This window comes from Aquarana catesbeiana, linkage group LG04 (assembly GCF_042186555.1).
Source record: "Aquarana catesbeiana isolate 2022-GZ linkage group LG04, ASM4218655v1, whole genome shotgun sequence".
Lineage (NCBI taxonomy): Eukaryota > Metazoa > Chordata > Amphibia > Anura > Ranidae > Aquarana > Aquarana catesbeiana.
The window spans coordinates 144,286,539-144,299,115 of record NC_133327.1 but is presented as its reverse complement, the minus strand read 5'-3'; the positions used below and the strand labels follow the sequence as shown (position 1 = coordinate 144,299,115).

General features: G+C 40.7%; 1 long non-coding RNA gene across 1 annotated transcript; it reads left to right on the top strand.

The window, feature by feature from the left end:
* Nucleotides 1-286: 286 nt before the first annotated feature.
* On the top strand, nt 287-8,562 carry LOC141141424 (uncharacterized). Its single transcript, XR_012244070.1, has 3 exons — nt 287-1,039; nt 2,775-2,864; nt 8,368-8,562. It is a non-coding gene; the product is annotated as an uncharacterized lncRNA (long non-coding RNA).
* The last annotated feature ends 4,015 nt before the right edge of the window (nt 8,563-12,577 follow it).

Genomic DNA, 12,577 nt, shown 5'->3' with positions numbered 1-12,577 from the left:
CTCCTACAGAGGTAGCAATACAGTAGGTTACCTTTCATGATGTTTGAAATCAAAGGTGAGCCATCTTATATTATTTAACTGTGTGCACCAAAATCGTCCCTGCAGTGCTCATACATGAGCAAGGATTGGACATCAAGTGGCAGTGACTAATGTGATTAGTGCAATGTTCTTTGAAAACTGTTACAATAATGATGGCACCAATTAGGTAAAATAAAGAAAAATATAAGAGGCAATTTAAGGTAAGACTGTATTCTCTCTAACAATCGTGTAATCTACATCCAAAGCATTACATCATGGCCACAAAGTGATATAAGGACATTGGTAGGTTTTACGGACTCTACGTGCTCGGCGAGCCAGGACAAGACTCTAGGGAGCAAACAATTTACATTAGGCACAGAGATCAGAAACATCAGCAACAATTATTTCAGCAAGTCATGCTCAGACCTTGATGAAACATATTGAACAAAGGTCATTATGGCTACTCATTCATTTGATGTGCCTAGTAATGTCTCCTGCCAGCTTTCCCTGGACTTCTGTTTTTTTCTTAAACATGTGGTGAGGTAGTCACAGTCATCCACAGATTGAGAGAATGTGCCAGTGACCATGTCTGCTTCCTCCCCCGGCATACAGACATCGCTCTCTATTTTTGCTGATGGATAATCCCACAGAAGCAGCTGACTTCCAGGCACACTAATGCTAGCAGCTGACTAGCAGAAGGACTGATCTTAGATAAAATGCAGACTGAAGCACAGCCAGTCAGCCAGTTCACATCATTAGAAGGTTTTCAGCTGTCAGCCAGATACCATAATCAGGTTTTGTGTGTTTCATTGCCTTTAACTCCTTCTGCTCTGACATCTAGGAATATACAGTAGGTCCAGATGTAAATTTCAAGCACAAACTACTGGTTGGAACTCCAAACACAAACTACTGGTTGGAATCCCAAGCGCAAACTACTGGTTGGAACCCCAAGCGCAAACTACTGGTTGGACCCCGTCTCTTGAGAATTGGTTACGTAAATCACCTTAGCTATAACCGGCAGGTATAATGATTGTCATATTCTCTGCAGTTTTGCAGGCAATCCTGGGTTATTTGTCTGCTGTCAGAACAGCTGTGCCAGTTGTTGATTGCAGTACCTGAGATTGATTGCAAAGCTTGATAGTGACCACAATGTCTGATAATGACTGTGATGTATGATGCCGAAAGAATCCCCTGATATTGACTGTGAGGCACAATGCCGATTGCTATGTCTGATACTGATTGTGATGCAAGAGGCTGAACTGACTAGTGCATACAGGTGGGATTTCAGCTTAGACCACTTTTATGATACCTAAACTGTACTACTGACTGTACTGTACTACAATGACCAGGAACTTTGTGGTCTGTGCAGAAATAGTAAGCGTAAAGGGAATAAAATAGCATTCCTACAGTTTGTCTATCCAAATGTGTGTTGTTCCAACTACATCCCCAACACGTACAGATATAAAAAAAACACTACTCCTTACCACTCCTTACTTCAAACTATGCACAGTAACACATCAACTAAGCTGGTGCCTCATTGCGCTATTATATTTAATGGCACTCCCACAAATCTGGCCAGTGTACCACAATGCATGTGTGTTTTACTGTACCGCAATCTCAACCATTTGTGTATTGCAGTGAAGTAAAAAAAAATGTGCAAGTACATTAAAAACTGCATTATGGTGCATTAGGAGTCCACTCAAAATGAATGGGCCTTGCCAAAATGTACTGCAAAAGCCTGACTCAAAAACCTACACCCTCTCCCCCTATTCATACTTCAGAAGGCCCCAGTCATTTTACATGGTCCAATCAAACAGAATAACAATACTTCAAAAGACTCTGTCCGCAGTTATTTCCGCTAACATTGATTCTCAAAAGATCTAAGCATATCTCTTACCTTCAGTATAGGTAGGGAAGTGGCTGATAAGGAGAATCGTTATACTCCTTCCAAATGCCCACTCAAGAGCACTGCAGAGCTACACCATCCTGTTTATAACATCAGTGGCGTCCTGAAAACCAAGCAGTGATTACAGTGACACTCTCCACTAATTCAAGAAGTTTTGGGTTCCTGTAAAGTTTGTTTATATAGTAGGAAATTGTAGAGCATAATTTCATAAGAGTGTACATTATTTAAGCAGCATTTAATGGTAGGGTCTCTTTTTTGAGCCGGAAATGTATTTTAATGTATTTACTTATGCCTACAATGTCACCACAAAGACAGCATAGATTATTTACAACATAAGTCAACTAAATGCATTGGTGTCTTTTTTTTTTTTTTTTTACTTATATAGCACCGTCAATTTACACAGCGCTTCTTTACATATGTATTATACAATCACATCAGTCCCTGCCCTCAAGGAGCTTATAATCTAAGGTCCCTAACTCACATTCATACTTACACATTCTAGGACCAATTTAGACAGGAGCCAATTAACCTACCAACATGTCTTTGGAGTGTGGGAGGAAACCAGGGTACCCGGAGGAAACCCACGCAGGTACAAGAAGCACATGCAAACTCCGTACAGGTAGTGCCATGGTTGGGATTCGAACCAATGACCTTAGTGCTGCCAGACAGAAGTGCTAAGTCTTTTTTTTGTGTGACCAAGTCCATTATGTTTCTTAAAAAGATGGATCAGCTAATTGTTTTGGGGACTTCACTTATTTTCCTGTATGGTAGTGTTTGTACTATATTGGGTAAACTAGTTAGGAGAACTATAAACCCTTCAGTCATTTAAACAGTACATTTATTTTTACAGATCTGTACATCAGAAGAGAAAGTGACAGGTTGAGGCTATGATATCAACTGCTATACATGATACTACAATATCTGGTACTGAATGTTGCAGGTAAACCAGGATCTTCCAATAAATCAATTTTGGACAGTATTGATGGGTACTATATTGATGTTCATACCTAAGCAGCCTCTTGCAGTCAGGGATGGGCTGGAAGTTCAAGCCAAACGTAAGTTCGACTCAAATATCGGCTGTCTGTTCGTAGAACAAACAAATGGTGCGCCCGCTGGAAGTTTGCCCGCTCCGGAGCGTCCCATAATGCACTGCGAGATCGCAGTGCATTGATGGCTGCTGATTGGCCAAAGCATGCACATCACCTGTATGCTTTGACCAATCACAGTGTGATGTCCACACCCCATACTATATACAGTGGGGATGGAAATTATTCAGACCCCCTTCAATTTTTCACTCTTTGTTATATTGCTGCCATTTGCTAAAATCATTTAAGTTCATTTTTTTCCTCATTAATGTACACACAGCACCCCATATTGACAGAAAAATACAGGATTATTGACATTTTTGCAGATTTATTAAAAAAGAAAAACTGAAATATCACATGGTCCTAAGTATTCAGACCCTTTGCTCAGTATTTCGTAGAAGCACCCTTTTGATCTAATACAGACAGAGCCTTTTTGGGAAAGATGCAACAAGTTTTTCACACCTGGATTTGGGGATCCTCTGCCATTCCTCCTTGCAGATCCTTTCCAGTTCTGTCAGGTTGGATGGTAAACGTTGGTGGACAGCCATTTTTAGGTCTCTCCAGAGATGCTCAATTGGGTTTAAGTCAGGGCTCTGGCTGGGCCATTCAAGAACAGTCACGGAGTTGTTGTGAAGCCACTCCTTCCTTATTTTAGCTGTGTGCTTAGGGTCATTGTCTTGTTGGAAGGTAAACCTTCGGCCCAGTCTGAGGTCCTGAGCACTCTGGAGAAGGTTTTCGTCCAGGATATCCCTGTACTTGGCCGCATTCATCTTTCCCTCGATTGCAACCAGTCGTCCTGTCCCTGTAGCTGAAAAACACCCTCACAGCATGATGCTGCCACCACCATGCTTCACTGTTGGGACTGTATTGGACAGGTGATGAGCAGTGCCTGGTTTTCTCCACACATACCGCTTAGAATTAAGGCCAAAAAGTTCTATCTTGGTCTCATCAGACCAGAGAATCTTATTTCTCACCATCTTGGAGTCCTTCAGGTGATTTTTAGCAAACTCCATGCGGGCTTTCATGTGTCTTGCACTGATGAGAGGCTTCTGTTGGGCCACTCTGCCATAAAGCCCCGACTGGTGGAGGGTTGCAGTGATGGCGACTTTCTACAACTTTCTCCCATCTCTCGACTGCATCTCTGGAACTCAGCCACAGTGATCTTTGGGTTCTTCTTTACCTCTCTCGCCAAGGCTCTTCTCCCCCGATAGCTCAGTTTGGCCGGACAGCCAGCTCTAGGAAAGGTTCTGGTCATCCCAAACATCTTCCATTTAAGGATTATGGAGGCCACTGTGCTCTTAGGAACCTTAAGTGCAGCAGAAATTTTTTTGTAACCTTGGCCAGATCTGTGCCTTGCCACAATTCTGTCTCTGAGCTCTTCAGGCAGTTCCTTTGACCTCATGATTCTCATTTGCTCTGACATGCACTGTGAGCTGTAAGGTCTTATATAGAGAGGTGTGTGGCTTTCCTAATCAAGTCCAATCAGTATAATCAAACACAACTGGACTCAAATAAAGGTGTAGAACCATCTCAAGGATGATCAGAAGAAATGGACAGCACCTGAGTTAAATATATGAGTGTCACAGCAAAGGGTCTGAATACTTAGCACCATGTGATATTTCAGTTTTTCTTTTTTAATAAATCTGCAAAAATGTCAACAATTCTGTGTTTTTCTGTGTGTACATTAATGAGGAAAAAAAATGAACTTAAATGATTTTAGCAAATGGCTGCAATATAACAAAGAGTGAAAAATTTAAGGGGGTCCGAATACTTTCCGTCCCCACTGTAAACCTGCTGCTTACACGGCGGCCGTATATAGTGAATGAATGGAGATTAGGCAGGTAGTGTAGTGTGCAATCAGTCAGTCTAGTATATATATAATACAGTTCAGAGTATATAGAGCACTTAATGTAGTATATATAAAACAGTTCAGAGTATATAGTGCAGTCAGTGTAGTATATATATATATATAATATGAGAAAATATGGGACGGTAATTTTATGCGTTTATAGTGCCACATCCAGTATTTACTAAGCCAAAACAAAAAAACCCTATGATGGACTTTTAAGGCACACCTAATTAAAGTAAAAGTATCTAAGAGTATTTCAGTAGAAAACTTATTATTTATTAAACATATTAAGTAAAAACAGACATATAAAGAAGGAATGTATTATGCATCTATGACATTGTCACCATCTAATAGCATGACAGATATGATCCTCATGCACCCATCGTGTTTCAGAGTACAGATATCTCCTTCTTCAGGGGTGTATATTGAACAGGAAAATATACTATAATATAATTTGAAAAGAAGTACGTAAGTAAGTAAGTAAGTAAGTAAGTATATAACAACATGAAGATATGTATATATATTGTGGATGACAATTATACAAAAAATTGGAAGATACACTTACATATATTATGGTGATGTGGTAGATTAAGGGGGGGCAAGCGCCCCCCCTCTTGAACTATACCAGGCCACTTACCCTCAACATGGGGAGGGTGCTTTGGGGTGCCCCCCAAAGCACCTTGTCCCCTTGTTGATGGGGGCAAGGGCCTCTTCCCGACAACCCTGGCCGGTGATAGTCGGGGTCTGCTGGTGGGAGGCTTATTGGAATCTGGAAGCCCCCTTTAACAAGAAGACCCCCAGACCCCGTCCCCTCTATGTGAATGGATATCGGGTACATTCACCAAAAAAAGTATCAAAAAGTAAAACCACAACAGTTTTTGACAATTCCTTTATTAAAAAAGAAAAAAGTGTCCCCTGATGTCCATCCATCTTCAATCACACAGCCCAATGGACCCGAAAATTTTTTAAAAAAATGTAAAAAGCTCCGCCTCGATGGGAGGCCTCCCGGCGACTGCTGTCTCTTGACTTTGACAGCTGTTAAATAGGCAAGGGCGGGGCCACCCGATGACGTAACCGAGTAAACCCCATCCCCTTCTGGCATCATGTGATATCAGAGGGGGCAGGGTCATCCAGTTACGTCAGCAGGTGGCCACGCCCTTGCCTATATAAGAGCTCAAAGCAAAAAGAAAACACGCCAGGAGGCCTCCCATGGAGGCGGAGTTTTTTTATTTTTTTCTATTTTTCGGGTCCATTGGGCGGTGTGATTGAAGATGGATGTACAAAACGCCACACTTTTTTTTTCTTTTTGAATAAAGGAAATGTCAAAAACTCTTGTGGTTTTTACTTTTTGACACTTTTTTGGTGAATGGGTAGGGGTACAATGTACAATGTAGGGGGTCAGGATCTTGGAGTCCCCTTGTTAAAGGGGATTTCTAGATTCTGATAAGACCCCTGTCTGCAGTCCCCTACAACCAATGGCCAGGGTTTTTGGGAAGAGGCTCTTGTCCCCATCAACATAAAAACAAGGTGCTTTGGGGGGCACCCAAAAAGCACCCTCCCCCTGTTGAGGGCAAGCAGCCAGGTATGCTTTAGGAGGGGGGGCACTTTCCTGCCTGCTTGCTTGGAAAAGGGTCTGATATGGATTCTGGGGGGGACCCCATGCCATTTTTTTTTAATTTTGGCATGGAGTTCCCCTTAAAATCTATACCTGACCCAAAGGGCCTGGTATGAATTGGGGGGGGGGGCCACACCGTTTTTTCTTAATTCTGTCCCCATATACTTTGTATGGCAATAACATGCAAATAATTTTTCATGTTCATGTCCCATAGACTTTAATGGGGTTTGCATGTTCGCTAGACCTTTTTGCCTGTTTGCAGTGTTCTGGTGCCAGGGGGTGTTCGGCCCATCCGTACTTGCACAGATTGTTATCTACCTCCAAAGGAATACAGCAAACACATGGACACAAGTGAAGTGAACTAGCCTCAATTAGATCTCTGAAATGCAGTATGTCCCAGATCTATGAATTTTGCTACATAAACATTACTACATAGTCACACTTTTCAAGAATCAATAGAAATGAAAAAAGAACACAAGATAAAGCACAAGTGGGGCTTACTGTGTTTTAATGTGGCATACCACACAATGAGCAGATAATGTTTTTCAGGCCAGGTCGCAGAAAATACATGCGCAATGTGCAAAACTGCATACATTCTAACAATATGCCTAAAGGAAGATATTTTCTTGGATAGTAATATCAGTAACTGGATCTCAAACATAACATACACTATATTGCCAAAAATATTGGGACGCCTGCCTTTACATGCACATGAACTTTAAGTCCGACAACAAAATTTGTTGGCAGAAAATTTGAGAACCTGCTAGCCAGCATTTATTGGCGGAATGTCCGCCAACAAATGTTCGATGGAGCATACACACAGTCGGACTTTCCGCCAACAAGCTCACATCCAACATTTGTTGTCGGAAAATCCGATAGTGTGTACAGGGCATTAGTCTGTAGGGTTCAATATTGAGTTGGCCCATTTTTTGCAGCTATACCAGCTTCAACTCTTCTTTGAAGGCTGTCCACAAGGTTTAGGAGTGTGACTATGGGTATGTTTAACCATTCTGCCAGAAGTGTATTTGTGAGGTCAGGTACTGATGTTGGATGAGAAAACCTGGCTTGCAGTCTCCGCTCTAATTCATCCCAAAGGTGTTCTATTGGGTTTAGGTCAGGACCAGTCAGGACCAGTCAAGTTCCTCCACACCAAACTCGCTCGTCCATGTCTTTATGGACCTTTCTTTGTGCACTAGTGCGCAGTCATGTTGGAACAGGAAGGGGCCATCCCCAAACTGTTCCCACATAGTAAGGAGCATAAAATTGTCCGAAATGGTCTTGGTATGCTAACGCCTTAAGAGTTCCCTTCACTGAAACTAAGGAGCTAAACCCTGTAAAACAACCCCACACCATAATCCCCCCTCCACCAAATGATTTTCACCAGTGCACAAAGCAAGGTGTATAAAGACATAGATGAGAGAGTGGAGGAACTTGACTGGCCTGCACAGAGTCCTGACCTCAACCCAATAGAATACCTTTGGGATGAATTAGAGCGGAGACTGTGAGCCAGGAATTCTCATCCACATCAGTGCCTGACTTCACAAATGCGCTTCTGGAAGAATGGTCAAACATTCCCATAGACACACTCCTAAACCTTGTGGACAGCCTTCCCAGAAGAGTTGAAGCTGTTATAGCTGCAAAGGGTGGGCCAACTCAATGTTGCACCCTACAGACCAATACTGGGATGCCGCTAAAGTTCATGTGCATGTAAAGGCAGCCGTCTCAATACTTTGGCAATATAGTGTATGTCCAAGGGAAAAACTGGCTTTGAAACTGAACCTGAAGTCTCTGCTTATAATACTGTTCTCGGATGACCCATCCACAGTAGTTGTAGCTTACATATGCAACTTGATTTGCTAACTGTAAAATATCTTATGTCTTCTCTCTTGCACAGTAAGGACAATCTGGCCCCAGCAAGACCACCTACTGTACATATCACAGACTCCAGGACCTGTCTGAAAGCACGTCAGTAATAATAGCACAAAGAATTTAAGATGGCACACATGTTGTGATCCTTCCAGGGGTATAGGGTCACTGTCTGTTTTGACCACACACTTTGACCAAGAGAATTAGATATTTCAGATGTCTTATGGGCCTTCTATATGGATTTGAACAAGGAAACAAATATAGTTCCAATTCAACTGCACATACCGTAATTATTATATAACATGTAAATAATGCTAGAGACTGTGCTAAAGCATTACATACCATAGTCAATATCAGGCAAACAAGTATCATACAGTTAGTAAAAAAATGTAGAATGCACATAAGCATACTTTGTAGAGAGAATGTGGATGCTGCAACCATAAATAGAGCTTCTTAACAAAAACTCAAATATACTAGTAAGAAGAAAATAAAGAGCAGCATACCACAATGTTAATGTTTTAAAGATGTACATATATTGTAAATCACTTTGTTTAGAAAGGTTACATCACAATGCACATATGAATATGTACAGTGAATCTGACCACCTACTTTACTAAATTTAACAGAGGAATATTCTAATCTGAATAAAAGCAATCAATTAGATTGGCATGATGGGGAGTTCAAATATAGCAATACAAAATAAAAAATACCAATTAGTATAATGCCAGAAAGAAAGCACATTGGCATGTGGACACTTGGAAGCAAGTGGAGGTGGACTTACCTAACAATGTTTCTGGTTAAGAAACCATTTCTCAATTCAGACCACAAGTGTGATCACCACAGATAAGAACCCCTTTCTCAATTCAGACCACAAGTGTGATCACCACAGGTATTTAAATGTGCCATAATAGTGGCACATAGACCTAGCCATGTTCTGCTATTTTGGATCTCAACATCATGGGACTCCATAACTTATGTGATTTAGATATCATTATGTCTTTGTTTAGCTTAGTGGGATAGATGGTGAGATCTGCTGTGTATATCCATGTGTGTATTGTGATCTATACATTCTGTACTATGAGATTGATAATACATGTACATTTTTATATGCTAGATACTGTATAGATACTGTATACAGTGTGCTGCCTTTTATTTCTATACTATAAAAGTATCGTACCCCATAGTCAATATCAAGCTTAGTATCAAAGCATCAGTCATTAATATCAGGCATACCAGTCAGCAATGGACGCAACAGCAAGTCTACATTGTCTCAGATGGTGTATTACCAGAAATTGTTCTTTCAAATTAGACATGATAGCTTTGACCCATTAAGCTTTAATGGAGTGCTAAGCAACACTGAAGGCATGCTAAAACGACATGATAATATTGACTGAGAGGCCACTTTATGCTCCTCATTGTGATGTTTCAGTAATTGCAAACCATGTCTTCACTCATTGAAGGACACCTGTAGTTAAAGATTTATGGAGACTCCTTTGACCACCATCTACGAATACTTGCTACCTGAATGTCTCAGCCATAAAGACTTTCTGCGTCACTGACCCAGAACAAGCAAACAGATTATAAAGTGAAGTCAGAACTCCTGATCTGCATACTTTTTCCAGGTCAGTGGTTCTGAAAGTATTGAAGCTATTGGACATGACTACTAGACATGACTACTAGACAGCTATCATTTTTTTTTTTTTTATCAAACAAGGTTTTATTGAATATTTAGTGCATACATAGAGGAAGTATAAAAGGCTATGTTGTCATGTTGACATTATAACAGTATTATAGTTATTATCATTGAAAATAAAATAAAATAAATAAAAAAGAAAATAAAAGGGGAAAACATATATATCATTGAATTTAGACATTTCTGGCGTATCTCGACGTTCAAGGTGTACATATATGGTTTTAAATGCTGTAGACAGCTATCATTTTTAGTAGAGGTCAGCAGTGGTGGACTTCAAATCCTTTCAGTATATGTTTCCTTTAACAGTTAACAGTTAAGCATTGGTATGCAAGAGAATAGGTGTGGTTTATATACTAGAGGAATTCTGGTGAAGGAAAACCTAGTTTTTGGTTTATTCAAAGAACCTAAGACCAACTCCTGGTACCCACTTCCGGTTGTATTTATTTGTTTTTAGTTTTTATGCCCCCATTGTGATATCTAAGAACTGCCATTTATCCAAGGCCGGTGTTTCCCGGAGATAATGGTGCTCTTAACATGTCTGATCACCTTTATGTATTTTAGTTTGAGATATATTATCTAACATCGCTATGTACTTCTGGTCTATGGTTCTCGTTTACAACAAGGCTTGAGCGGCACTTGTGTCACGTTACCATAGCTACCTGAACATCAACACTACTGCGGGACGTTGGTTTTGTGAAGTACGTTCCAGTTATGCTCAGTCCTCGCTCACAGCGAGGCCTGAGCCGCACGTGCATCGTCTCATCACGTCTACCCGGAAGTACCCGTAGTTCCGTTGTGTAATGTGCATCCCAGCTGCAAGCCTCTGGTTTCTGTCCTTCGTTTGGAACAAGGCTTGAACCGCATGCCACTGACGCCATCTTACATACCCGGAAGTAAGTTCAATTGAACGGCTGTGTTTCATTGGAGCCATGGCTTAATGTGAGGGCTCCTTTTCTTATATAAGGGCAGTATTTACAGTGGATCAGTACCCCAGATGATGTCCTATAGGGCAAAACGCGTCGGGAGGACTACTGATGCCACTGATTCTCCATTGTTTTATTATAAGCACTTTTTTATCGTCAAAAATGTTAGTGTTATTCTTTAATTTTAATAAACAAGCTGTGAGTTTTTTACGGAATTACGCTATGTGCCCTCCTGCCTTCTTCTCCCTCTATACACATTTGACCTGTTTGGGTAAACTCCTTTAATACATCATCGGAAGTCCTTTTGGTCCCCTGGAAATTGTGTCTTCTGTGGCAGTTGCCTTCTGGGTACAATATTATTTCAAGCTTGATTGACCCAGTGGGTATACACCCATCTGGGTTCAATCCTTCCGGCAAGCCTTTAAGAATATATGGTGGCGGATCTCCTATCAATTTTCTTCACTAAAGTCACATTTATATAATATACATCACTTGATCTTTTTGATCACCATCATTAATTTCTTTATGGACAATAGCAATTAGATTGTGATTGATATCTATGCCATCAAGGACATTTTTTTGATGTAGTGACTACCATCTTATGTCCATTCATTTTCATTTCTATATACACATTGTATCATATTCATTTTTTCATTTGATTTTATTTTCATATGTTTTTTGCACAGTCACTGTACATGTATATTTACTATTCTCAGTAGGTATCTGAGACTTTCAAATTCTCAGCGCTGCACTTTTTTATTGTATGTTACACTCTGCATAATTGATCCTCTGCTGTGCTGACTGCTTTTATTGTTTTAAAGGGACAGCGCGGTATATATATTTTTTCCTAAGGCCAACTCCCAACTGAATTTTTTACATTAAGTACATTCTACATTTATACATTCTTTTAAATTAAAAAAAATCTTTTGCCATGGGCGCACTTCACTGAATCCTTGTCTAGGTGGGGATGACAAGCCCAGCCACCTGCTGCCTCCTGGAATGTCTATATCACATCCCAGGAGGCAGTATGTCGGTGTTTCAGTGTAATATCTTGCCCGTACACAGACCCACAGTGCATCTGTGCATGCACAAACTCCCCCTACTCTTGCTTAGACCGCCACAAGTCTTTGCCTGTACCCATAGAACGGTTAAATCTGGGCATGCGTGAGCTTGTAATTCAAGATGGCTTTGCAGGAGCAGAGTGACAAAGAAGAACTTTGAGTTGGAGAGAAGACAACACAAGACAACAACACAAGACAACAATAGACTCCATGGAGTAGTAAATATGTTTTTGTTTTTTTTTTAATAAACATACCTGGACGGTTATTATGGATTAGAAATACAATTTTAGCGTGTTAGGTTGATTATTATCAAATTATTAAAGATGTAAGCTTTCAGGATAATTTAGATCCCTTCTTCAGGCTTGAAGTGTTGAAAGCCTGAAGAAGGTATTGCTTAGACCTTGGGGAACCAATCCTTGTGTGCGGGATGTACAGGTGTCCCATGCTAATGCAGAACATTTGGAATTTAGGGCCTCATTCACACAGGCGAACCAAATCATACTCCCATTCAAAGGGCTGTCTTCATCTGTGTGGGATCACAGGTGTTCAGTGCAGCCACAT